Raw genomic sequence first — 24,644 nt, forward strand, 5'->3', positions numbered from 1 at the left:
ACGGAGGTACAGAGCTGGTACAAAATAGAAAGGTAGATGAGGATAAATCCTCATATCACAAAAATTTCAACAATCTCAACAACGATATCAAACCAATATTTGATGTCAATAGACTGAACAATCGTTATACGAAAATCCCAACTGACATTAGATTGATTCTTGAGAAAGACACTGACTTGAGCGTCGGAGTGTCTTCGCGCCATGAAGGACTGCCCATTATTTTTTTTGCAGCTATTGAGGTTCGCTATTTGTGTCACTCCTGAGCATCAAGACACCATTCTAATACTCTTCAGCCACGCACTATCCAGCACCACATCCAACCCAACTAATCAGAACATGTAGGTCAAGGTTAATCCTCACTCCTTGTACATTCATTCTTCACAACTATTATTATCTCCTCGCACTTGAGTCTCTCGCCATTAGCCACCTGAAGCAACCGGCATGAAAAACAATGAAATCGCCACCCATTGATTTTTAGGATGCAATTGGACATCCGTTCTGGTCCACAAGAAAAATGGGCAAGGGGGTCTATTGAGCATGGGGAAGGTGTTAGGCACTCCACAACTCCCGAAAATGGTTACCTTTGAATGTTTTCCTATTTGGCTCTAATTTGTTTTTGTAAATCTCATTGTGAATGTGATGAAAAATCCACTTGGAGTGGTTTAAAGAAAAAAGGTGCATGGGATCACTGCGGCCATTCCCGGCTTGGCCAAAGATGAATAAAAGTTCCACTTGGAGTGGATTTGGAATTTGAAAAAAAGGGTGTGCACGGGATCATTGGGGCCATTCCCGGCTTGACCAAAGATGAATAAAAATTCCACTTGGAGTTGATTTGAATGATTTGAAAAGAGGTGCGCACGGGATCATTGGGGTCATTCCCGGCTTGGCCAAAGATGAATAAAAATTCCACTTGGAGTGGATTTGGATGATTTGAAAAAAAAGTGTGCACGGGATCATTGAGGCCATTCCCAGCTTGGCCAAAGATGAATAAAATACCACTTAGAGTGGGTTTGGATATTTGGAAAAAAGGGTACTCTTGAGGACTTGGTTGATGTACCAAAAGGGTCCACAATCAAGGAATAAGGTTCAATTTAAGCCTTACTCACAATTATGTTCTTCACGAGAAAAGAAAGAATCCATTTAAGGCTCATTGAATGGGTCAAATATCTTTAAACCCACCTTTGAGTCCTTAAATAAATTCTCCTAATCCCTAAAAACATATTTGCTTTCCGGGTCCACAAAATCCCAATGTTTTGGATGAATGCCAATGGAACCCCAATATCTTGAAAGCTCCTTGGTATTTAAAAGAAACATAAGGGTTCCATAATTTATTCTTGGTGTATTTATTAATGTGAGACGGCTTGGATTAATCAAATGACCGACGCGTTGCATTTGTTTTCATAGCATTCAAACAATCCTAGCATACGTCTAAGGCATGACATAATGTGAGAAATCAAAGCCCTAAGCATGCGTTCTAATGCAACAATCATTCACAAAATCAATCCCTAGTTTCTATATGCTTCTAGCATCCTAGGATATCATGTATGCATTTTCTACTTTACATCCACTATTTTTCTACATTATTACAATGCTTACACTTTACAGAATAAAAATGAAAAATACAAATAAAAATAATGTACAAATATAGCCCATGGGGCCAATGCTCAAATCCACCCCAATTCCTTCAAGTTTGCCCTTCGGCCTAAGTCCTCTAAATTGCCCCTCGGCCCAAGTGAGATCAATCCCGGTCCAAACCCAACAAATCAAACATAAGAATGGTCAAATGGGATTCTCATATGTACATCAAGATTCAAATTAAATCAAACACACATTTCATAATAATTTATTTCAAAGTCTCAAGATAATTATCCAAACAAAATTAGCTAAGGAAAGGAGAGGGACTTCCATATCAAGTTTGCACGAACAATATTATTAAGCAAAGAACCATAAAAATACGCCAAGATTAATGTCAAAAACAATCAGATCCTAAATTGATTCACCAAGTAAGATAAATCCAAGGACAATCGTCAAGCCGTAAACATATTAACACAAAACCATGAGTACAATCCTAAATGCAAGATTAATGTTACCATCAAGAACATAGACAGCCTCAGACTTGTGAACCAAACCAAATACAAACTGGCTTCAACTCAGACTTGTGAATCATTTGGAGCTTCTTAATCATTTCAATAACTCATAGCAACACACAAACCTTCAAACCGAATACAGTCACTTACCGAAGCAATAAACAAGATCTAAACGGATCCAAATAAAACCAACATCTCCATTCAAGCAAAACCGAATGCAAACTATTTCAATACCGATTCTAGTATGGAAAGTGAAAATATGCAGGATGGAATCATGTATCTTTCAGAGGAATTAAACCATATACAACATAAAGTTCAGAATTCAAGCTGGCAGTACACCAGAAGCAGACAACACAATATTCAAAGAAACAAAATCGGGAACAAAACCCCGAAATGGAACCAATGAGATAATGAAATAATATGCCGATTACCTTCTCCTGATTTTGCTCTTCTTCTACACTATGTTCTTTTGCTCTGATTGTGCTGCTCCCTCTGCTAGCCCTGTTTCTCTATCCAGATTCCTTGTGCAGCGGCTCCTTTCTATCTGTTTCTCTCCTCTTCCGGCGGCTTTGCTCTCTCTTCTTTCTTCTTCTTTTTTCTCTCCCGATTTCCTCCTCTCCCTTTTTACTTTCTCTTATCACGATTTCTTCTCCTCCCTTGCACGTTTTCTCTCTTACACGCTATCATCTCTGTTGTACAACTACCTATCTCTGTTGTATACAGCTGCCTATCTCTGCCACCAACAACCCTCCAAACCCACTTTGTTTTGTTTCTCTTTTTTTTATTTTACCCTTTTTGAATTGTGCCGCAAATCCTTGCTCTCTTTCTTTTTTTTTTTTTGTTGTTTTTTTTTATTCAAACCAAATAGGAGTACGGTTTTGATTCATTAATGGGTTAGGCCAAAATTTTGGGTACTTGTGGGCTCATGGATCAAAGAAATGAATTTGTGCGCTCATGGGCCAAGGAAATGAGTTTTATAGGTTTGTGGGTCCAAAAACGGGCTTTTAAAATTTTGTATTGTTTTTGGCCGGACGAAAACCGGTTACTATAGCTGCCCGCCTTTGTATGTCTTTTATGGAATAAAAGGCAAACAAAGGTGTAGTTAACCGAGTTTCGTACGAGAAGGATGAGAAAAAGTGCTCGGGACCACTGTAGTCATTCCCGGTTTGGCTGAAAAAAGTGCTTGGGATCACTGTAGCCATTCCCAGCTTGGCTAAAATCTATGCTCGGGATCACTGTAGCCATTCCCGGCTTGGTTGAAAAAAGTGCTTGAGATCACTGTAGCCATTCCCAGCTTGGCTATGGTGCTCGGGATCACTGTAGCCATTCCCGGCTTGGCTGAAAAATTGCTCGGGATCATTTGGAGCCATTCCCGGCTTGGCTGATGGTGCTCGGGATCATTTGGAGCCATTCCCGGCTAGGCTAATGGTCTGTGCTCGGGATCATTGGGGTGATTCCCGGCTTGGCCAAAGATTGGATGAAATCCCACTTGGAGTGGGTTTGGTAATTTGAAAAAAAGGTGTGCACGGGATCATAGGGCCATTCCCGGCTTGGCCAAAGATTGGATGAAATCCCACTTGGAGTGGGTTTGATAATTTAAAAAAGGTGTGCACGGGATCATAGGGTCATTCCCGGCTTGGCCAAAGATTGGATGAAATCCCACTTGGAGTGGGTTTGGTAATTTAAAAAAAAAAAGGTGTGCACGGGATCATAGGGCCATTCCCGGCTGGGCCTAAGATTGGATGAAATCCCACTTGGAGTGGGTTTGGTAATTTAAAAAAAAAAGGTGTGCACGGGATCATAGGGCCATTCCCGGCTTGGCCAAAGATTGGATGAAATCCCACTTGGAGTGGGTTTGGTAATTTTGAAAAAAAGGTGTGCACGGGATCATAGGGCCATTCCCGGCTTGGCCAAAGATTGGATGAAATCCCACTTGGAGTGGGTTTGGTAATTTAAAAAAAAGGTGTGCACGGGATCATAGGGCCATTCCCGGCTTGGCCAAAGATTGGATGAAATCCCACTTGGAGTGGGTTTGGTAATTTAAAAAAAAGGTGTGCACGGGATCATAGGGCCATTCCCGGCTTGGCTGAAAATGATGATGATTTTTTTATTTTTTTGAGAAAAGGTGCTCGGGATCACTGGAGCCATTCCCGGCTTGGCTGAAAATGATGATGATTTTTTTCAAGATGATATTCGGGAGTGTTTGTAATCTCACCTTAACAGAACGATGCTTCGAGCAAGTGATATGCTTTGATTTGAGAAAAATGACTATGTCCAAGCTGTATCTTCTGCATAAACCTGCCATAATACAAAAAGGACAAACCATATGCAACAATGATGCATGTAATGACCTATTTCGTTCAGATATGAATGTCTCATTAATGAGTGAATGCCTGTTCTCTCAAGGCTTTGCCATCCTCAAGCACGCGTACAGTTGCGAATTGCTAGACCAAATCTGCTTCATCGTAGGGTTTGATTTTCTGACTTTGGATTTTCAATGTATCTTCTCTATTCTGATTAGTAAAGGCTCTCACTCATTCCAGAACCCAAACTATTGAATTATCTCTTTCCCTTTCCTTGCTTTTCCCATACTCAACTCTTTTTCGAAATTTGCATGTGTGCACACTTCCAACTCAAGACTGTTAATTCATCTAAGTTTTCATTGTTCATTGTGTTGTATGCGCCTTAGGAATATGATCTTCTCTTTCTTGCTAATGCTTACCTCGACTACAGGTTCATCATTCAGATCTTTTCCAATTTAGGATGCCAAGATCCAATCAAATTCCTGTCATGAGTAATGTCCTGATGCATTCTTCATTATTTTCTGTCAAAACTTTGTCAGTGATAAATTCAATAGTATAGCCATGCATGTCAATTACTGAATGCAAATGATAAGCTTTTTGGAATATGGAATGAGAATCGAATTGGGATATGGAAAAAGATGTCACAAGTGACAAAACTACAGAAATGAATTTCTTCACCATTTTTATTGAAAAGGATGGGTGACAATCGAAAAACCCTTAGACGAAGATATGTGCGAAAATGTAGAGAAGTCAAAGGAAGAAAAGACAAACCAAGCTTCTCCAAGATGAAATATGTGATAATTCAAAGATTCCACAAAAACTGCCCCAGTTTTGGTGTGCACCCACTTAACAATGATCAAATCTGACTTGTATGAGGCTGTCTCTGAGTCCTCCATTTCTACCAACAAACTTCTCATTCTGTTTAATGGACTAAACACCTTCGCATGGTGAAATATATGATAGCATAAAGAGCGCACCAAAAACTGCCCCAGTTTTGGGTGCGTGCCCAAATAACTGTCCTCCAATCTGGCATTTACGAAGTTGATTCTACGTTCCCCACCAACGTCAATGTGAGACAAGCTAACAACCAATAGACTCATGTTTCAACCATCCTTCTTCAAACAATCTGAAACCAGAACTTGCAGCCATAATTAAAGTGCTCGTGAGGGTTTTCACTTCAATAAGATTTATTTGTCCCTAATTTTTGCCTAAAGCACCCTTTCGGGTTTTCACTCTAGCGGGATTTTTTTTTGTCCCTAATTTTTGCCTAGAGCGCCCTTTCGGGTTTTCACTCTAGCGGGATTTTTTTTCTTTTTTTTTTACGCATAATATCGCCTGAGAACATCGGTATTTACTGGGTGAGGCAAATCATCACCATCCATCTTTGTCAAAATTACGGCTCCACCAGAGAATGCTTTCTTTACCACATATGGTCCCTCATAGGTGGGAGTCCATTTTCCACGGTGATCTTTTTGAGGTGGCTGAATCATCTTTAGTACTAAATCCCCTTCTTTGAAACAACGAGGACGCACTTTCTTGTGATGTGCTCTTATCATTCGTCTTTGATAAAGTTGTCCTCTACAAAGTGCCCCCAATCTTCTCTCCTCAATAAAATTTAGATGTTCATACCGAGTTCGGACCCACTCAGTCTCCTCCAAATTGGCCTCCACCACTACTCTTAGCGAGGGGATTTCTACTTCAATGGGAAGAACCGCCTCTGTCCCGTATACTAAAGCAAAAGGACTTTCACCAGTGGATGTACGCACAGAAGTCCGGTACCCATATAAAGCAAAAGGAAGTTTTTCATGCCAACCTTTGTAATTCTCCGTCATCTTCTGAATAATCTTCTTGATATTTTTGTTAGCTGCCTCAACAGCCTCGTTCATCTTGAGACAATAAGGAGATGAATTATGATGCTTGATCTTGAACTGCTCGCAGAAATCATTCACTATCTTGCTGTTGAAATTCATGCCATTGTCAGTAATAATCCTTTCGGGAACCCCATAATGACATACAATATCTTTTCTCAAGAATCGGGCGATAACATTACTTGTCACTTTAGCGTAAGAATTTGCTTCCACCCACTTTGTAAAATAATCAATTGCAACCAGAATGAAGCGATGTCCGTTGGAAGCTTTGGGCTCAATAGGGCCAATAACATCGATACCCCACATCGAAAAAGGCCAAGGTGCTGCTAATACCCGTAGAGGGTTTACTGGCACATGAGTTTTATCAGCATAAATCTGGCACTTATGGCATCTAATCGCATATCTAATACAATCTCTTTCCATGGTAAGCCAATAGTAGCCTGCTCGCAATATCTTCCTTGCCATTGAATACCCACTTGAATGAGTACTACATATTCCTTTAGGAATCTCTTCCATAATCTGTTTGGCTTCATCAGTATCCATGCATCTAAGGAGTACAAATCCCGAGCTTCTCTTATATAACACATTTTTTATCCAAGAAAAAGAGCTTGAGAGCCTTCGGATGGTGCGTTTGTCATTATCTGAGGCCTCTGGAGGGTATTCTCCTTTCTCCAAATACTGCTTCACATCATAATACCAGGGTTTACCATCAGGTTCTGCTACTACATTCAAACAATGTGCCTGAATTTCACGCTTCTCAATCTTGATAACCTCCACCTCTCTTCGAGGGTCCAAATCAAACATGGCTGCCAGAGTGGCCAAAGCATCTGCCATCTGGTTTTCTTCTCTTGGAATATGATCAAATTCTACACAATCGAAAAACTTAATCAACTCCATGATATGCTGATAATACGGGACTAACTTGGCATCCCTGGTTTCCCATTCGTCACACAATTGCCTGATCACCAATTGAGAGTCGCCATAAACTTGAAGTTTTTTAATCCCAACATCATTAGCAGCTTGAATTCCCATGGCACATGCCTCATACTCAGACACATTGTTAGTACAGTCAAAATAAAGCTTAGCAGTAAACGGGGTCACTTTGCCTTCTGGAGAAATAAGCACAGCCCCAATCCCATTACCAACGATATTAGAAGCGCCATCAAACAACATAACCCATCTGTCCATATATTTCCGACTCTCCATCTCTAAGGACAAGATTTCTCCATCTGGGAACCCTGGATTCATAGGCTGAGTCATCAATTGCCTGCTCTGCTAAATAATCCGCTATTGCACTTCCCTTTACTGCCTTCTTGGTAACATACAAAATGTCATATTCTGACAACAACATCTGCCATTTTGCAATCCTCCCTAAAAGAAATGGTTTTTCAAAAATATACTTGATCGGGTCCATCCTCGAGATCAACCAAGTAGTGTGATACAACATATATTGCCTGAGCCTACGCGCAGCCCATGCCAATGAACAACAAGTCTTCTCCAACATGAAGTAGTTTGTCTCACAACTAGTGAATTTCTTGCTCAAGTAGTAGATAGCATGCTCTATCCTCCCCGATGAATCGTGTTGCCCTAACATACACCCCATCGAATTGTCCGATATAGTCAAGTAGAGAATAAGCGGCTTCTCAACAACCGGAGCCATCAAGACCGGTGGATTTTGTAAATATTGTTTGATTCTCTCAAAAGCATTTTGACAATCATCATTCCATTCTGACGGGTTATTCTTCCGAAGTAACTTAAAAATTGGCTCACACGTGATTGTCAGCTGTGAAATAAACCTGGCAATATAATTGAGTTTCCCTAAGAAACCTCTGACTTCTTTCTCAGTGCGAGGAGGCGGCATCTCCATGATCGCCTTCACTTTATCCGAATCTACTTCAATATCATTTATGCTGACAATGAAACCCAACAACTTCCCTGAGGTTGCCCCAAATGTGCATTTCGAGGGGTTCAACTTCAATTGGTGCCTTCTCAACCTCTTGAACAACTTCTCCAGGTTAATCACGTGATCTTCATCCTCCTTTGACTTAGCAATCATGTCATTCACATACACCTCAATCTCTTTATGCATCATATCATGAAACAGAGTGACCATGGCTCGCTGATAAGTAGCTCCCGCATTTTTTAGACCAAATGGCATGACTTTGTAACAAAAGGTACCCCATAAAGTGATGAAAGTAGTTTTCTCTTGATCTTCCGGTGCCATCTTGATCTGATTATAGCCCGAGAATCCATCCATGAAGGAGAACACGAAATGTTTAACAGTGTTGTCTACCAGTATGTCAATTTGGGGTAGCGGAAAGTTATCCTTCAGGCTCGCCCGATTAAGATCCTTGTAATCCACGCACATCCGAACCCTACCATCCTTCTTTGGGACTGGTACGATATTTGCAACCCATTCGGGGTATTTTGTCACATTAAGGAATCATGTATCAAACTGCTTTTTTACTTCATCTCTAATCTTCAACAGCATCTCCGGTTTCAAGCTCCTTAACTTTTGCTTCACTGGCAGACAATCTGGTTTTAATGGCAATTTATGGACCACTACGTTTGTATCAAGTCCTGGCATATCCTGATATGACCATTCAAAAACATCTTGGCATTCATGCAGCAAATCTATCAATCTTTCTCTATCTCTTCCTTCAAAAGCTGCACCGATCCTAACCTCCTTTTTATGATCTTCAGTTCCCAAGTTAACAACCTCAGTTATTTCTCTGTGCGGCTGAATTATCCTTTCTTCTTGGTGTTGGGTCTAAATTAACCTTACTAGCAAGTGTACTAGTCGGCGACTACAGCATAATGATAAGCAAGGGTCGAATCCACAGGGACGGTGTTATGTCTAGTCCAAAGTTATACTTGTATGTATGTATATACAATGCAAACAAAGTAAAGATCAACTCAAGATTGTTTGGGTTGGTAATTAAACTAAGACAAGCAAATAGCAAAATGTTTTTGGTATTTTCTTAGAATAAGGATGCAACTAATGCAAATGATATGAATGACAAGGATATGGAATCCCCCTTGGGAAATGATTTGCAATGACACAAATTCACACACATATTTGCTAATTCGGGCATAACGAATCCGAACCTAAGTCGGTTTTAGCGCACTTAAGCCAAATCTCCCTACAATCGATTACTAGCCATCTTATTGGTCTAGGTCGGATATTCCTAAATACATTCTAGCCATCTTATTGGTCTAAACATGCATAGGAATTCATGGAGTTCTATGGAGATTAGGATTCATACAAATGTCACCTAATTAAAGGGAGACACATTCATAATCAAGTGTTTCAAGAAGCATAATCTACTTGACATATTATTGTCTAAGCAAATTCTCCAAACAATTTCATCCAAAAACCTAAAGTGTTGGCCAAACACCACAAGCATGAAGAAATTGCAATCAAACATAGAAGCACAAGATTTATACCCAAATCAACTCATATATATGTAAATCAAGTCATAAACAAAGTCATCAAACCCAAGGCTTCATCCTAGCCTTGGCACAAGTGATTTAGTTACACATAATGAGAGAAAAACACAAAAGGAGAGATGAGAAAATCATGAATAAACCCAATTAGTTGAGTAGATCCAAGTTGAGCTGAAGAATCTCTCCTCCTAGCTCCAAGAGACGCCTCCCCCTCTGCTTTCGCTCCCCAGAAATTCTATTCTAGGTCTAAAAACTCCCGCAGCTCGGACAAATCGTGACTTAAAGCACCCCAGAAAATTGCTTTTTGCGCCTAGGCGCGTTGTTTTCACGCCTTGGCGCACCACGCCTAGGCGCAATCCTAGGTGTGCACAACTTCAAATTCAAGTCCAACTCTCTGGACTGGGCGTGCAGGAGTGATCCTGGGCGTGCACAATTGGTGCGCCTAGGCGCACGCCTAGGCTCGTTACCCCTAGGCACATGATTCAAATGACCATAACTTCTCCATATGACCTCCGATTTGCATGATTTTAGATTCTACGGAAAGCTTGAGATGTCTAGTTTCCAATGCCTTTTGTTGCGCTCGATTCCAATAACGTGACAGAAAGTTATGACTATTTGAACACACGAAGGTCGGTGGACATTTTCTTCAATTCAGCCCTTTTTCCGTCGCTTTTCATCCAAACCGCAATCAACCTATCAAAATACAAATCAACACATAAATACACTCATTATTTATCAAAAGAAAGCTTAAGAGGGGGATATTTCTACCAAAAAACAATAGGTATTATCATACCTATCAAACACCCCACACTTAAACCTTACTTGTCCTCAAGTAAAACTAAACAAAGTACATCTACCAACTAACATCCTAACTCACTAACGCAGGAATCGCGATTGCATTTAGCATATGCAACAAGCCGTTAAACCCCTAGGTGTCCCTAGTGGAGGAGTTTTGTCTCCTGAGGGCTTACAAGAACGACACCCACAAACGTTTCAAGATAACTCAAATCAAACATATGGGAGGGAAATCACTAGAATCGAAACAATATACATCAATGCCATGCAATGAAAAAGATGTGGAGACCCCACACTTCATCCAAACATATACTCAATGAAGATTAGCCGTCTACTCAATCACTTCGTCTACATTAAGTGCGTGCAAAGAAGAAATGTATAATTATTTGGCTTCCAAGAGTTCATAGGCGCCAAACATAGTCACATTCCAAGAATTCCAAGAACAGTCAAGTAGTAATACCAAGGCACTTTTATTTATATACATACTTCTCTTCTTCTTCTTATTATTTTTATTTATTTATTTATTTATTTATTTTTACTAGGCCCGTGCAATGCTCACTCCTTTAAGCTTTCTAGTCAACCCATGTAACGAGTTCTCAACCAATGACTCCCAACCAGTTGGTTTAGGGCATTATGTGATAAAGCACGCCTCGGATCAATCACTCGAGTTGAAAAGGCTTCGAAGTTAAGCTAGCCTAGTATGTTCATCATGATTGTCTTACCTTTTTACGCGAAACTCGAGTTGGTTAGACAAGAGCCCCGGTTACTCGGCAAGATCACAAGAGCAGAACATGCTTTTAATCATCATCAAATTTATTTTTTTTTCATTTTTTTTAACATGCATGTAATTAACTAGTGCCAAAAATATAACTAACACGATGTTCTAGATCATCTTAGAGAAAGTCCACATCCAACATCTATTCACCCAAGTCATACCCCACAAGCACACATTCTCGTGCAGGTGAATTACAGTGATTGTGCAATAGAGTAGACGTCAAGCATATAGAAGGATATGATGGGTTCCACAAACCAAGATTAGCTGCATTTCAATATAGCACTCAATTCAACAGAAAATTCCCATAAATATGCAAGATTCAAGCACTAAATTTTTTTAAAAAAATTTTCAATTTCTTTGTTTTTTTTTTTAAATTCAGCTACTACAAAAATCATGTGAAATTTTGCACAAGATAATCCATATGCAGTCCACCACCCCACACTTTAAAGAATGCATTGTCCTCAATGCAAAACATAACAATGTAATAATGCACTAAAAAGAGGACAAGTTGAAACAATACAACCTGGGGGTTGGAGTCATGCATCGAGTGGATTGGGGTACTGGCCTAGCCACAATTCTTCAATGTCTTCATGAACCCTTTCTTGCATATGACCCTTTTGTTTTTTTTTTTTTTTTTTTTTTTTGTAAACACACACGCCTAGGCGTGTATAAGGTGCGCCTAGGCGTGCACAATACGCGCCTAGGCGTGGTCTGGCTGTAAACATAATGCCCAGAAATTTAAACTTTCCTGCAGCCAGATTCCAACACATTCAAACTAACATCCACACAAGATTTTGTCAATAAAAATGGAATAATGAAGAACAAAAGGATACACAAAAGGATATACTTCATTGGGTTGCCTCCCAAGTAGCGCTAAGTTTAATGTCTTCAGCCAGACGTAGTTGTACCTACAAAATCAACCATGTATGCATCAACACTTAATAATTTAAGCAAACTCTCACCCCAAACTTTAAGAACATGCATGGTCATCAATGCAAATAAATAAAGGGAGGGAGAAAGCTTAAACACAACACTTGTTTTAGATAAGGAGAGAGACAACCTGATTTGGAGAAATCACCACAAGCCTCAACACCTTCACAACAATTCTTGGGAAACAAATCAAGGAGGATGGTGCACAGGATACTTTCCATTCAGAATCCCCGAAACATTTGGCCCACAGAATTCAAGTTGGCGAGCCACAAATTTCCACCCTTTTTCTATCTTAGAATTCGTTATCGTGAAAGTACCATGGATAGACAATTTCAATGTCTCAAAAGGAGCACACGCTTTACCTCTCAACATTGTTTTGGACCGTGCCTTTTTCAACTTCCTTGCTCTTGTCCGCATGCCTTTCAAAGTTGGAGATAGCTTGCTAGTAACAAGGGAAGTAGCCATGAGCTCGTTGGATATTGGTGATGATGGGGTCTTTTTTCCTTCATTGCTATCACCATCCACATATTCAACAACCTCATCACTTGAAGCCGTTTTTGTCAATAAATTCACTCTCTCATGGCCTACCATATCAACATGAAGGCATTCTCTAATGACATCCGGACTCTTCATAGCCTTAAAAATTTTGAACTCAATGGTCTTGTCAAAGACTGTCATTGTGAGCATGCCCTTTTCCACATCTATAATGGTCTTTGTGGTAGCCATAAAACCGCGGCCTAGAATGAGTGGTACATCTCTTGTCTGATTAGGTTCACCCTCCATATCAAGCACCAGAAAATCCACCGGAATAACAAACTCACCCACCTTTACTAAAACATCTTCAACTAACCCAAAAGGATGCACTAAAGAGCGATCAGCTAGTTGGAGAGTGACTGAAGTTGGTTTCAACTCACCTATCTTCAAAGTAGTGTAAACAGAATAAGGCATGATATTTACACTTGCACCAAGATCCATCAAGGCCTTTTCAATTTCTTTCTCTCCAATAATACAAGGAATGGTAAAGCTACCCGGATCTTTTAATTTGGGCGGGAGCTTCTTTTGTAAAATAGCACTCGTTTCTTCGAAGAGAAATACTTCTTCATGATCACCTATCTTCCTTTTGTTAGTGCACAACTCCTTCAAAAATTTTGCATATGCGGGAATAGACTTAATTGCCTCAATGAGTGGAATATTAATCTCCACTTTCTTCAAAACTTCAAAAATATCCCGATTATACTTGCTTTTCTTAGCCGGGGCAAGACGAGATGGAAAAGGCACTTTTGGAACATACTCTTCTACTTCTGGCTTTTCCTTCTCAACATGAGGTATTTTGAAAACACTTTGCTCCACCACTATAGGCTCATCATGATTCTCACTTTCAAGCTTTTTATACTCAATCTTGTTATCCACATTTTTCCCACTTCGCAAAACAGTAATAGCATTAGCATCCTCATACTGCTTAGGATTTACCTCAGGTTGACTCGGCAGCTTTCCTGGCTGTCTTTCACTCAAGGCATGAGCAAGTTGTCCTACTTGCATTTCAAGCTTTGCGATTGACTGAGTATTACTGGAAACAGTTTGTTGCAACTGAGTCATTGAATTGCTCATCTCTGCTTGGGAATGCTGCATTGTGACTTGTGATTGAGCAAGTTGGGTGATAAGGTCCTCCATAGCAGACTTCTTTGCATCTTGAGAAGGTGGTCCTTGTCGTGGAGCTTGCCAAGGTCTGGGCCCTTGATTGAAATTTTGGGATGAAGCATAGGAGAAATTTGGGTGATTCTTCCATCCTGGGTTATATGTGTGAGAAAATGGATCATTCTGCTGCCTATGAAAAGGTTGAACTGCATTAACTTCAGCTTCAGGAAATGTCCCACTTCTAGAACATACATGAGTAGGATGATCGGTGCCTCCACAAATGCCACAAGGCTCCAAATTTCTGCTCAGCAAAGTTACTACCGCATCCAATTTCCTAGCCACAGATGCCATCTCTGAATTTGAAGCACTAGCCTCATAAACCATGTGTCTAGGAGCATCAAGATCACGATTATCCCATTGTGAGGAATTTGCTACCACAGTCTCAATAATTTCATTGGCTTCAGTCGGTTCCTTAGCCATAATATTTCCTCCAGCAGCTGCATCTAACCTATGGCGGCATTCATCAGCCAGATGTTGGTAAAAGTATGATATAATCTGCCATGGCAAGAATTGATGATGTGGGCAACCAATCAATAAAGTTTTATATCGCTCCCAAGCCTTAAAAAGTGGTTCTCCCTTGTTCTGCCTGAAATGGAAAATCTGATCTCTAAGCCTCTGTGTCCTTGACTGAGTATAGAACTTCTGAATAAACTTAGCAGAAAGTTGATCCCAAGAAGTGATAGAATTTGGTGGCAAAGTCTTGAACCAGATCTTAGCACTTTCCTTAAGAGAAAAAGGAAATAGCTTCAACCGTATGAACTCTTCAGATATGCCTTGAATTTTTTGAGTGCCACAAATCTCCAGAAAATTATCAATGTGATCACTAGCATCTTGATTTTCCGCTCCTGAGAATGATGGGAGCATGTTAATCACATGACATTTAAGCTCATAAGATAGATTTGGCGGAATGGTTGGTAATACGATGCAAGATTGTCTAGTAGAGAATTGTGCCATAGAGTCGTCCATGATGGTAACAGGTGCAATTGCATTGTTGGCATTATTGCCAACTTCCTCACGATTTTCAGCCATGCTCACCTGTTCAGAATTTTCTCCCAAAGTATTGTCACTAGATGAACTAGAGCTAGATGTAGGAGAGATAGACCGAGTGGAAGATTGCTCCTCAAGGGGGTCCTTGTCTCTCTTGTTCCTTCGTGCACGTTCCAAGTCTAGATCAACATGAAGAATTTCTGTATCTTGAGAACGCCTTCCTTGCATGAACTACAAACAAGAAGGAATAGTATAAGGACCACTAATTGTCTAGTAAGTAAGAACTAAACTAAGTATGTAAGTATCTATGTATATAAACAAGAATGGATCAAATATAAGCAACCGTCCCCGGCAACGGCGCCATAAACTTGTTGGGTCTAAATTAACCTTACTAGCAAGTGTACTAGTCGGCGACTACAGCACAATGATAAGCAAGGGTCGAATCCACAGGGACGGTGTTATGTCTAGTCCAAAGTTATACTTGTATGTATGTATATACAATGCAAACAAAGTAAAGATCAACTCAAGATTGTTTGGGTTGGTAATTAAACTAAGACAAGCAAATAGCAAAATGTTTTTGGTATTTTCTTAGAATAAGGATGCAACTAATGCAAATGATATGAATGACAAGGATATGGCATCCCCCTTGGGAAATGATTTGCAATGACACAAATTCACACACATATTTGCTAATTCGGGCATAACGAATCCGAACCTAAGTCGGTTTTAGCGCACTTAAGCCAAATCTCCCTACAATCGATTACTAGCCATCTTATTGGTCTAGGTCGGATATTCCTAAATACATTCTAGCCATCTTATTGGTCTAAACATGCATAGGAATTCACGGAGTTCTATGGAGATTAGGATTCATACAAATTGTCACCTAATTAAAGGGAGACACATTCATAATCAAGTGTTTCAAGAAGCATAATCTACTTGACATATTATTGTCTAAGCAAATTCTCCAAACAATTTCATCCAAAAACTTAAAGTGTTGGCCAAACACCACAAGCATGAAGAAATTGCAATCAAACATAGAAACACAAGATTTATACCCAAATCAACTCATATATATGTAAATCAAGTCATAAACAAAGTCATCAAACCCAAGGCTTCATCCTAGCCTTGGCACAAGTGATTTAGTTACACATAATGAGAGAAAAACACAAAAGGAGAGATGAGAAAATCATGAATAAACCCAATTAGTTGAGTAGATCCAAGTTGAGCTGAAGAATCTCTCCTCCTAGCTCCAAGAGTCGCCTCCCCCTCTGCTTTCGCTCCCCAGAAATTCTATTCTAGGTCTAAAAACTCCCGCAGCTCGGACAAATCGCGACTTAAAAACACCCCAGAAAATTGCTTTTTGCGCCTAGGCGCATTGTTTTCACGCCTAGGCGCACGCCTAGGCGCAATCCTAGGCGTGCACAACTTCAAATTCAAGTCCAACTCTCTGGACTGGGCGTGCAGGAGTGATCCTGGGCGTGCACAATTTGTGCGCCTAGGCGCACGCCTAGGCGCGTTACCCCTAGGCACATGATTCAAATGACCATAACTTCTCCATATGACCTCCGATTTGCATGATTTTAGATTCTACGGAAAGCTTGAGATGTCTAGTTTCCAATGCCTTTTGTTGCGCGCGATTCCAATAACGTGACAGAAAGTTATGACTATTTGAACACACGAAGGTCGGTGGACATTTTCTTCAATTCAGCCCTTTTTCCTTCGCTTTTCATCCAAACCGCAATCAACCTATCAAAATACAAATCAACGCATAAATACACTCATTATTTATCAAAAGAAAGCTTAAGAGGGGGATATTTCTACCAAAAAACAATAGGTTTTATCATACCTATCGAACACCCCACACTTAAACCTTACTTGTCCTCAAGTAAAATTAAACAAAGTACATCTACCAACTAACATCCTAACTCACTAATGCAGGAATCGCGATTGCATTTAGCATATGCAACAAGCCGTTAAACCCCTAGGTGTCCCTAGTGGAGGAGTTTTGTCTCCTGAGGGCTTACAAGAACGACACCCACAAACGTTTCAAGATAACTCAAATCAAACATATGGGAGGGAAATCACTAGAATCGAAACAATATACATCAATGTCATGCAATCAAAAAGATGTGGAGACCCCACACTTCATCCAAACATATACTCAATGAAGATTGTCCGTCTACTCAATCACTTCGTCTACATTAAGTGCGTGCAAAGAAGAAATGTATAATTATTTGGCTTCCAAGAGTTCATAGGCGCCAAACATAGTCACATTCCAAGAATTCCAAGAACAGTCAAGTAGTAATACCAAGGCACTTTTATTTATATACATACTTCTCTTCTTCTTATTATTATTTTATTTATTTATTTATTTTTTTTTTTGCTAGGCCCGTGCAATGCTCACTCCTTTAAGCTTTCTAGTCAACCCATGTAACGAGTTCTCAACCAATGACTCCCAACCAGTTGGTTTAGGGCATTATGTGATAAAGCACGTCTCGGATCAATCACTCGAGTTGAAAAGGCTTCGAAGTTAAGCTAGCCTAGTATGTTCATCATGATTGTCTTACCTTTTTACGCGAAACTCAAGTTGGTTAGACAAGAGCCCCGGTTACTCGGCAAGATCACAAGAGCGGAACATGCTTTTAATCATCATCAAATTTATTTTTTTTTCATTTTTTTTTAACATGCATGTAATTAACTAGTGTCAAGAATATAACTAACACGGTGTTCTAGATCATCTTAGAGAAAGTCCACATCCAACATCTATTCACCCAAGTCATACCCCACAAGCACACATTCTCGTGCAGGTGAACTACAGTCATTGTGCAATAGAGTAGACGTCAAGCATATAGAAGGATATGATGGATTCCACAAACCAAGATTAGCTGCATTTCAATATAGCACTCAAAACCGAATGCAAACTATTTCAATACCGATTCTAGTATGGAAAGTGAAAGCAAACAAAGCTTATTTCAAAACTGAAAATATGCAGGATGGAATCATGTATCTTTCAGAGGAATTAAACCATATACAGCATAAAGTTCAGAATTCAAGCCGGCAGTACACCAGAAACAGACAACACAATATTCAAAGAAACAAAATCGGGAGCAAAACCCCGAAATGGAACCAATGAGATAATGAAATAATATGCCGATTACCTTCTCCTGATTTTGCTCTTCTTCTACACTATGTTCTTTTGCTCTGATTGTGCTGCTCCCTCTGCTAGCCCTGTTTCTCTATCCAGATTCCTTGTGCAGCGGCTCCTTTCTATCTGTTTCTCTCCTCTTCCGGCGGCTCTGCTCTCTCTTCTTTTTTCTTCTTTTTTCTCTCCCGATTTCCTCCTCTCCCTTTTTACTCTCTCTTATCACGATTTCTTCTCCTCCCTTGCACGTTTTCTCTCTTACACGCTATCATCTCTGTTGTACAGCTACCTATCTCTGTTGTATACAGCTGCCTATCTCTGCCACCAACAACCCTCCAAACCCACTTTGTTTTGTTTCTCTTTTTTTTTATTTTACCCCTTTTTGAATTGTGCCGCAAATCCTTGCTCTCTTTCTTTTTTTTTTTGTTGTTTTTTTTTTATTCAAACCAAATAGGAGTACGGTTTTGATTCATTAATGGGTTAGGCCAAAATTTTGGGTATTTGTGGGCTCATGGATCAAAGAAATGAATTTGTGCGCTCATGGACCAAGGAAATGAGTTTTATAGGCTTGTGGGTCCAAAAACGGGCTTTTAAAATTTTGTATTATTTTTGGCCGGACGAAAACCGTTTACTACACCACCTTAACATAAAATTGCTCCACAGGCACTCCTCTCAACCCGACTTTCTTAACGATATTAGCATTAATAAAATTATAAGATGACTTACTATAAACCAGTAAGCTTACGTCATGTTTGCCTATCCACGCCATTAACCTTATTATGGATGACTTTTGTACATTTGCCATGGTGTTGAGTGATAACTCGGCCTCGACATTCTCTCACCACTCTCCTCCTTCCTGAGTTCTTCTTCCTTGCTGTCTAACTCATCTTCTTCGTCACCACTTGAGTATGCAACTACAAAAATATGTCCAGGTTTACATCGGTAGTCTCTATCCCACTTGCCGTCACATTTGAAGCACAAACCCTTGTGAATTCTCTCATGAACTTCCTCCCTAGACAGCTACTTGACCTCCTTACACTTGTCTTTTCATGCGTCTATGGCAAGCTCTTTGACTTTCCATGAAGATTTAGTAGTCAACTCCTTAGTCGCCTTGAACCCCTTGTCGTTTTTCTGTACGTGGAAACTCTCTTCATATATTTAAGCCATCCTCATTGCTTCCTGTAGTTGCACTAGTTACTTGAGCTTGAGCTCCCTCGCCAACCAAGGTTTCCATCTGCTAATGAACGCTCCCAACAGCACTTCCTAAGACTAACCCCTTACCATAGTTTGCAGCCACCGAAACTCACTCACGTAGTCTTGGACTCGCCCTTCTTGTTTCAACTTCGCCAATTGGTCGTCATTGTTGACTACTAGTCATAGTCCCCACTGAGCCAAAAAGTCACTTTCAAGCATCATCCATCCTAGCCTCCTTTCCTCCTGGTCATACTGGTCTTTGATCCATCGCCACCACTTGTTCGCCTTACCATCCAAATAAAAACGTGTAGTCGCTACTGTTTCCTCACATGACACTGACCAACACACAAATGTGCAATTAAAATTAGTCCAAGGGTAAGGCAGTCATCGAGTAATCAATCCGGTAAGTCTGGAGTCAAACCACAAGGAAGCAATGCAAGTTTTGAGTGGAAGAAATGCCTGAAACTAGCAATAGACCCAAATACAAAAAACAAAGAATAAAGTGCAATAAAGTAAAGCAACCAAAGGATTGGTAATCATGCAAATTTATTCCAAACTAAAAAAAAGAAGTTGAAAAAACTATTAATTAAAATTATGTAGTTACTAATCCTTCCCAATAGATGCTCTGTTCTCATGTTCAAGACGTCAGACACAATCATATAAGTGCAATGAAAATTGTAACTTTTAGACTTTTATACAAATATGACAAGACATCGGGTTTATTGTTTTACTATGAAATTTTATGGATAGCTCACCTAATCTTATGAATTAATGTTCCCAACGGCTCGACCTTAGTCCACACTCAAAAACTGATTTACGATAACATTACCATATCCATTTCATGAAAACCAAACAAAGTCCAATTATCAACTCATACAATTGACAATCATGCAATTAATGAAATTAAGAATTGGGTTTTGAGAACTTTAATACAAACATGTTAAGACATCGTATTGTAAGACTATCGATGAAAGCTTAAAATACAACACACTAAATATTATGAATTAATGTTTCAATCAAGGCTTGACTTATTTATCAAACAAGTTTCACACTCCAAATTTCTTAATTAACATGCTCGTTTATATTTATCCAATCGAAACTATCAATCAATCACATGAAAGCATCAAGACATTCGGAACGAAAAAGCTTATTTGAACAATCGAACATGACATCTACCGTTTACGGATTAGAGAGTAGAAAAGATACTTAGCCACTCATGATCTTTGCGATAAACATCAAATTTTATTAATCACAACCAATGTTTACATAGAAATCACTGAGAAAAACTATGAAAACAATGAAGAACTAAAGAGAGAAAACTAGAGGAAAACTTAGAACAAAACTATGAATGAATGAAAAGTATGATCAATGAATGAGAGTAAACCCTTAGATTAGGGTTTTATCCTCTCTCCTACTCTCTAAAATACCTATCTAGCCTTACAAAGTGAATCTCGTTGGTTGCATACGTTAATTTTTAAAAACCCCCTTTTAAAACTCTGTTTATGAATTTACAGTCGCGACACCCTGCTCGGATAGCCTAGTGGAGGTGTCCGGACATAAAGTTTTTTGACTTGATTTCTGCTTCTAGAATCTGATCTTTCCAGAAAACTTTTTTTTTGGATGGTGGCATGGGAGCGGCAACTCAACCTTTTGTCCCATAATTCTCTTTTATTCTGCATAAGTGACTAAAGGCCCAGGAGTGCAAAATAAAGTTCATTGTCTGGAAAAATTTGGATGCCTATCTAGACAGATATCAGTCTATCGTTTTTATTAGCTACAGGAATACTCCATAATGGTCCACCTTGTCCTGTTCTTCAAAACCAATGAGAAACACTTGTAAATGGATAATTAAACTAAAACACACTAAAATAAATTTACTAGATGCTACAATACTAATTAAAGAACGTTGAAGCCTCAATTTAGAGGTCCAATCAAACACTTCAAAAACATGGAAGTAGTGCTCTAACTTGTCTAGCCACTCATGTGGATCGCCACCACTAAACCATGAAAAGTCTCCCTTGGGCTTCTTGGGTCCCGTATAATATGGTCTATTCTCCCCATACTTTTCATCCCCATAAGGTCACTCTCCATCTGTCGCAGTATGATCGCTTACCATAGCGCCCATGGTCCCGCCTACGTGTCCCTCCCAGAACTCTTCTTCATTCTCCTCCTCATGGAATTGATGATTAGGTATACTCCTTTGACTTCGAGTTCGAGACCTATGTTCCTCTCCATCGAGCCATCATTTCAGCATCCTACTTCCTTCTCTATTTATCCTTGTATTGATCCTTTTCAATGAGTTCGTTGCCTCTCTCCATCTTCTTTTCTCCGTCTGTTATACAAAATAAGCATATCTGACCCTTCCCCTTGAAAATCCCTCAAATCTCTGGTCTTTGTTCGGTCACCCTTCATTCCAACCTTTAGAGACTTTCTGATATGGATTTAATTGCAAGCGCACAAAGCGCACAAGTAATAAAGAGGTGAGTAAATTATCGTTTCCACTAGGGATGTGTTGGCAATCAAGATCAATGTCAAACTAATAACAATTATGCAAATTGGGGAAATAGATTCGAGATTGATTTTGTTTTTAAACTAAAATAAAGCAAAAGAACAAAGACAAATCAAACACAAGTATGAAACCAAGGACGGAAAGCACTAGGGTACTTAACGTCACCTCACCTATCCAATTCAATTACCTTGGTCTCTTAATCCCTAATTCCTCTCTCTATAATGACAATCGATTTCCCAACCTATTCAATGTTCTATTCCTAGATACATCAAACGTATTTTCAACATAAATCCCTGTTATTCCTAACAATCGGATTAATATATCAAAAACCCATTAAGAACTATGGAAATCATTTAGCGATTGTATAAGTCACAAACCTATATTCCTATGGTTCATGCACCCTATGTCATCTATGGCTCGAGGCAAACCCTAGATATCTCCTTTCGGTCTCAATCTAGGCAACAAATCAATTGAATGATGGCCAGACATTCAAAAGCATTAATCACACCTATAGACAATCAAGAGAGAGAGAGAAATCAATAAATAAGGAAATCAAGTTTATTGAATCTTCAAGGTTTGGTTACATTAAGTCCCTAGTAAGAAATCTAGTCACTCATGGAAGCAAAATACATCATTAAACAAAGGAAATCAACCATAGAAACTAGGATAGAAAAGGAGAGAGAAAACTGCCTTGTAGACCCTCCTCTTCTCCAAGCTCCAATGGTGGCTCCAAGCTCTCCAATGGTGGTAGAATGAAAACCCCCTCCAAGAACTCCCCCAAAATCCTATTTTATTCCCTTTTATACTTCCCCAAACTCTTATGTCGTTTTCAAAACAAGTTGGGGTCGTTTTGGCTTAAAAAAAGTGAATTCGGAACTTTTTCGCGAAACTGCGCGTGCTGCGAATAGTACCTTAGATCGATCGGACACTGTTCCGATCGATCGGAAATAGCCTCTGTCTCCATGAATTCAAGGCTGTTTTGGCAGGTCCGATCGATCGGGAATGGCTCCGATCGATCGAAAATCGGTTCTGGAGTAAAAATCTTCATTTTGCACTCTTTTCCTTCCTTTCTTGCCTTGACACCTACAATATGCAAATATAACTTTCTTAGGCAATATCAACTCTTAATCAACTCAAAATGAGATGAACTTATGTATAAAAGATGCATAAGTGTATGTATATATTTGACACATCAAACACCCCCACACTTAACCTTTGTTCGTCCTCGAGCAAATTGAGAATGAGTAAAAGAAGGAAAGAGTATTTTCCATTAAGCTCAAATGAAAAATAAAATAACTAAGACTAACTCTAAATAAGAAACTAATCTGTGCCACTTTCGTAGGGCTCACGATAACACTTAGCATGTGTCACAAGCCTTTAAACCCCTAGGTGCCCCTAGTAGGAGGAGTTGTGTCTCCTGAGGGTTTACCAGAATGATACCCACAAACATTAAACAACTTCAATGCCAAAGTTCATGCCATCAACAAGAGTATAAAATGAACTCACAATTGCAACCCTATCCACACTAACAAACCAAACATTAGGACATTCAAACCAATAGAAGCATTCCTTCAAGAATCTTATCTCATCCAATTTGCTTAAAAATTCAAGAAATGATGCACATAATGGATTTCACTTGATATTTGGCTTCAAAGTGACATAAACAATGGCCATGAAGTCTTCCAAGAACAATAAGAATAAAAAAGCAAATACAATGAGCATTTATTCAAACTTCATTCTTATTCACATTTTTTCTTTCTTTTTCTTCTCAAAGGTGACTTGTGCAATGTTCAACCTCCTTAAGCTTTCTAAATGATACATGTAACGAGCTTTCGACCAATGACTCCCAATCCAGTTGGCTTAGGGCACTAGGTGTTAAGACACCCCAACGGATCTAATTACCCTAGTCAAAAAGGCTACGAGGTTAAACTAGTCACCAAGGTACTCTAACATTCATTTCCTACCTTTTTACGCGAAACTCATTGCTTGCTAGGCAAGAGGCCCGGTTACTCAGCAGAAAATTTATGAAAGAAACCATTTATTCATAAACACAATTTTTTTTTCTTTTCTATTTTTTTTTCATTTTTCATTGCTCAAGTAGTGCTATTTAGAATCAAATTGATCTCAAACAACCACAAATGCCAAAGTCAAGTCGTATTTCATACCCCACAATCAAGTGTTCCATATTTACAAAAGCACAATGGACAAAAAAAATTTCAAGATAGGAAAATTCAATTGGAAAAAATGTCCATAGCAAGATCCATCAATGCTTCAAAGATCACAAAATTCATCCAAATACACTTAAGAATGACATGACATAAGGCATTTTAAGTCAAAAATTTTATTTTTTTTAAAAAAACTAGAAACCTAAATTCTCACCCCTACACTTAAAATATGCAAAGTCCTCAATGCATGGAATAGGTGAAAATAGAAATAAAAAGATAGAGATAGAACAATAAAACCTGGGTTGCCTCCCAAAAGCGCTTGGTTTAAAGTCTTCGGCCCGACTCCCCTTTGTGAATTCAACCGGGATCCTTGAGGGTTGTGGTGTAGACTCCCCTTGATGGCTTCTTAGGATTGACATTTGATTGCTTAGGTGCCATGCAAGGAGCATAAGCTTTCATCACCACCATTTCCTTAGGATATGCATTTTTCTTCATTTTCTTGGTCTTCCTCTTCTTTTTTTTCTTCCTCTTCTTTTTCTTCTCCTTGGGATCTTCAACTTGAGACTTTTGAACTTCAATTTCAGCTTGGGAGGCTGCCTTGAGAACTTCATGCTCAACCTTGGAATTTTTGCCTTGAAGAACTTCCACCGGAATATATGGAGCTTCTTTCTCAAGAGTCTCGGGGATGACCATGTCAATATGCTTCACTTGGAGGCATTGTTGAGAAACCTCCTCTAGCCTTCTATT

General features: G+C 39.4%; 1 non-coding gene across 1 annotated transcript; it reads left to right on the forward strand.

Annotated features, from left to right (window-relative positions):
- Window positions 1-14,408: 14,408 nt before the first annotated feature.
- LOC119981572 lies at window positions 14,409-14,515 on the forward strand. Its single transcript, XR_005464182.1, has one exon. It is a non-coding gene; the product is annotated as a small nucleolar RNA R71 (small nucleolar RNA).
- The last annotated feature ends 10,129 nt before the right edge of the window (window positions 14,516-24,644 follow it).

The sequence above is a fragment of the Tripterygium wilfordii genome, chromosome 16, assembly GCF_013401445.1.
Source record: "Tripterygium wilfordii isolate XIE 37 chromosome 16, ASM1340144v1, whole genome shotgun sequence".
In the NCBI taxonomy this organism is placed as follows: domain Eukaryota; kingdom Viridiplantae; phylum Streptophyta; class Magnoliopsida; order Celastrales; family Celastraceae; genus Tripterygium; species Tripterygium wilfordii.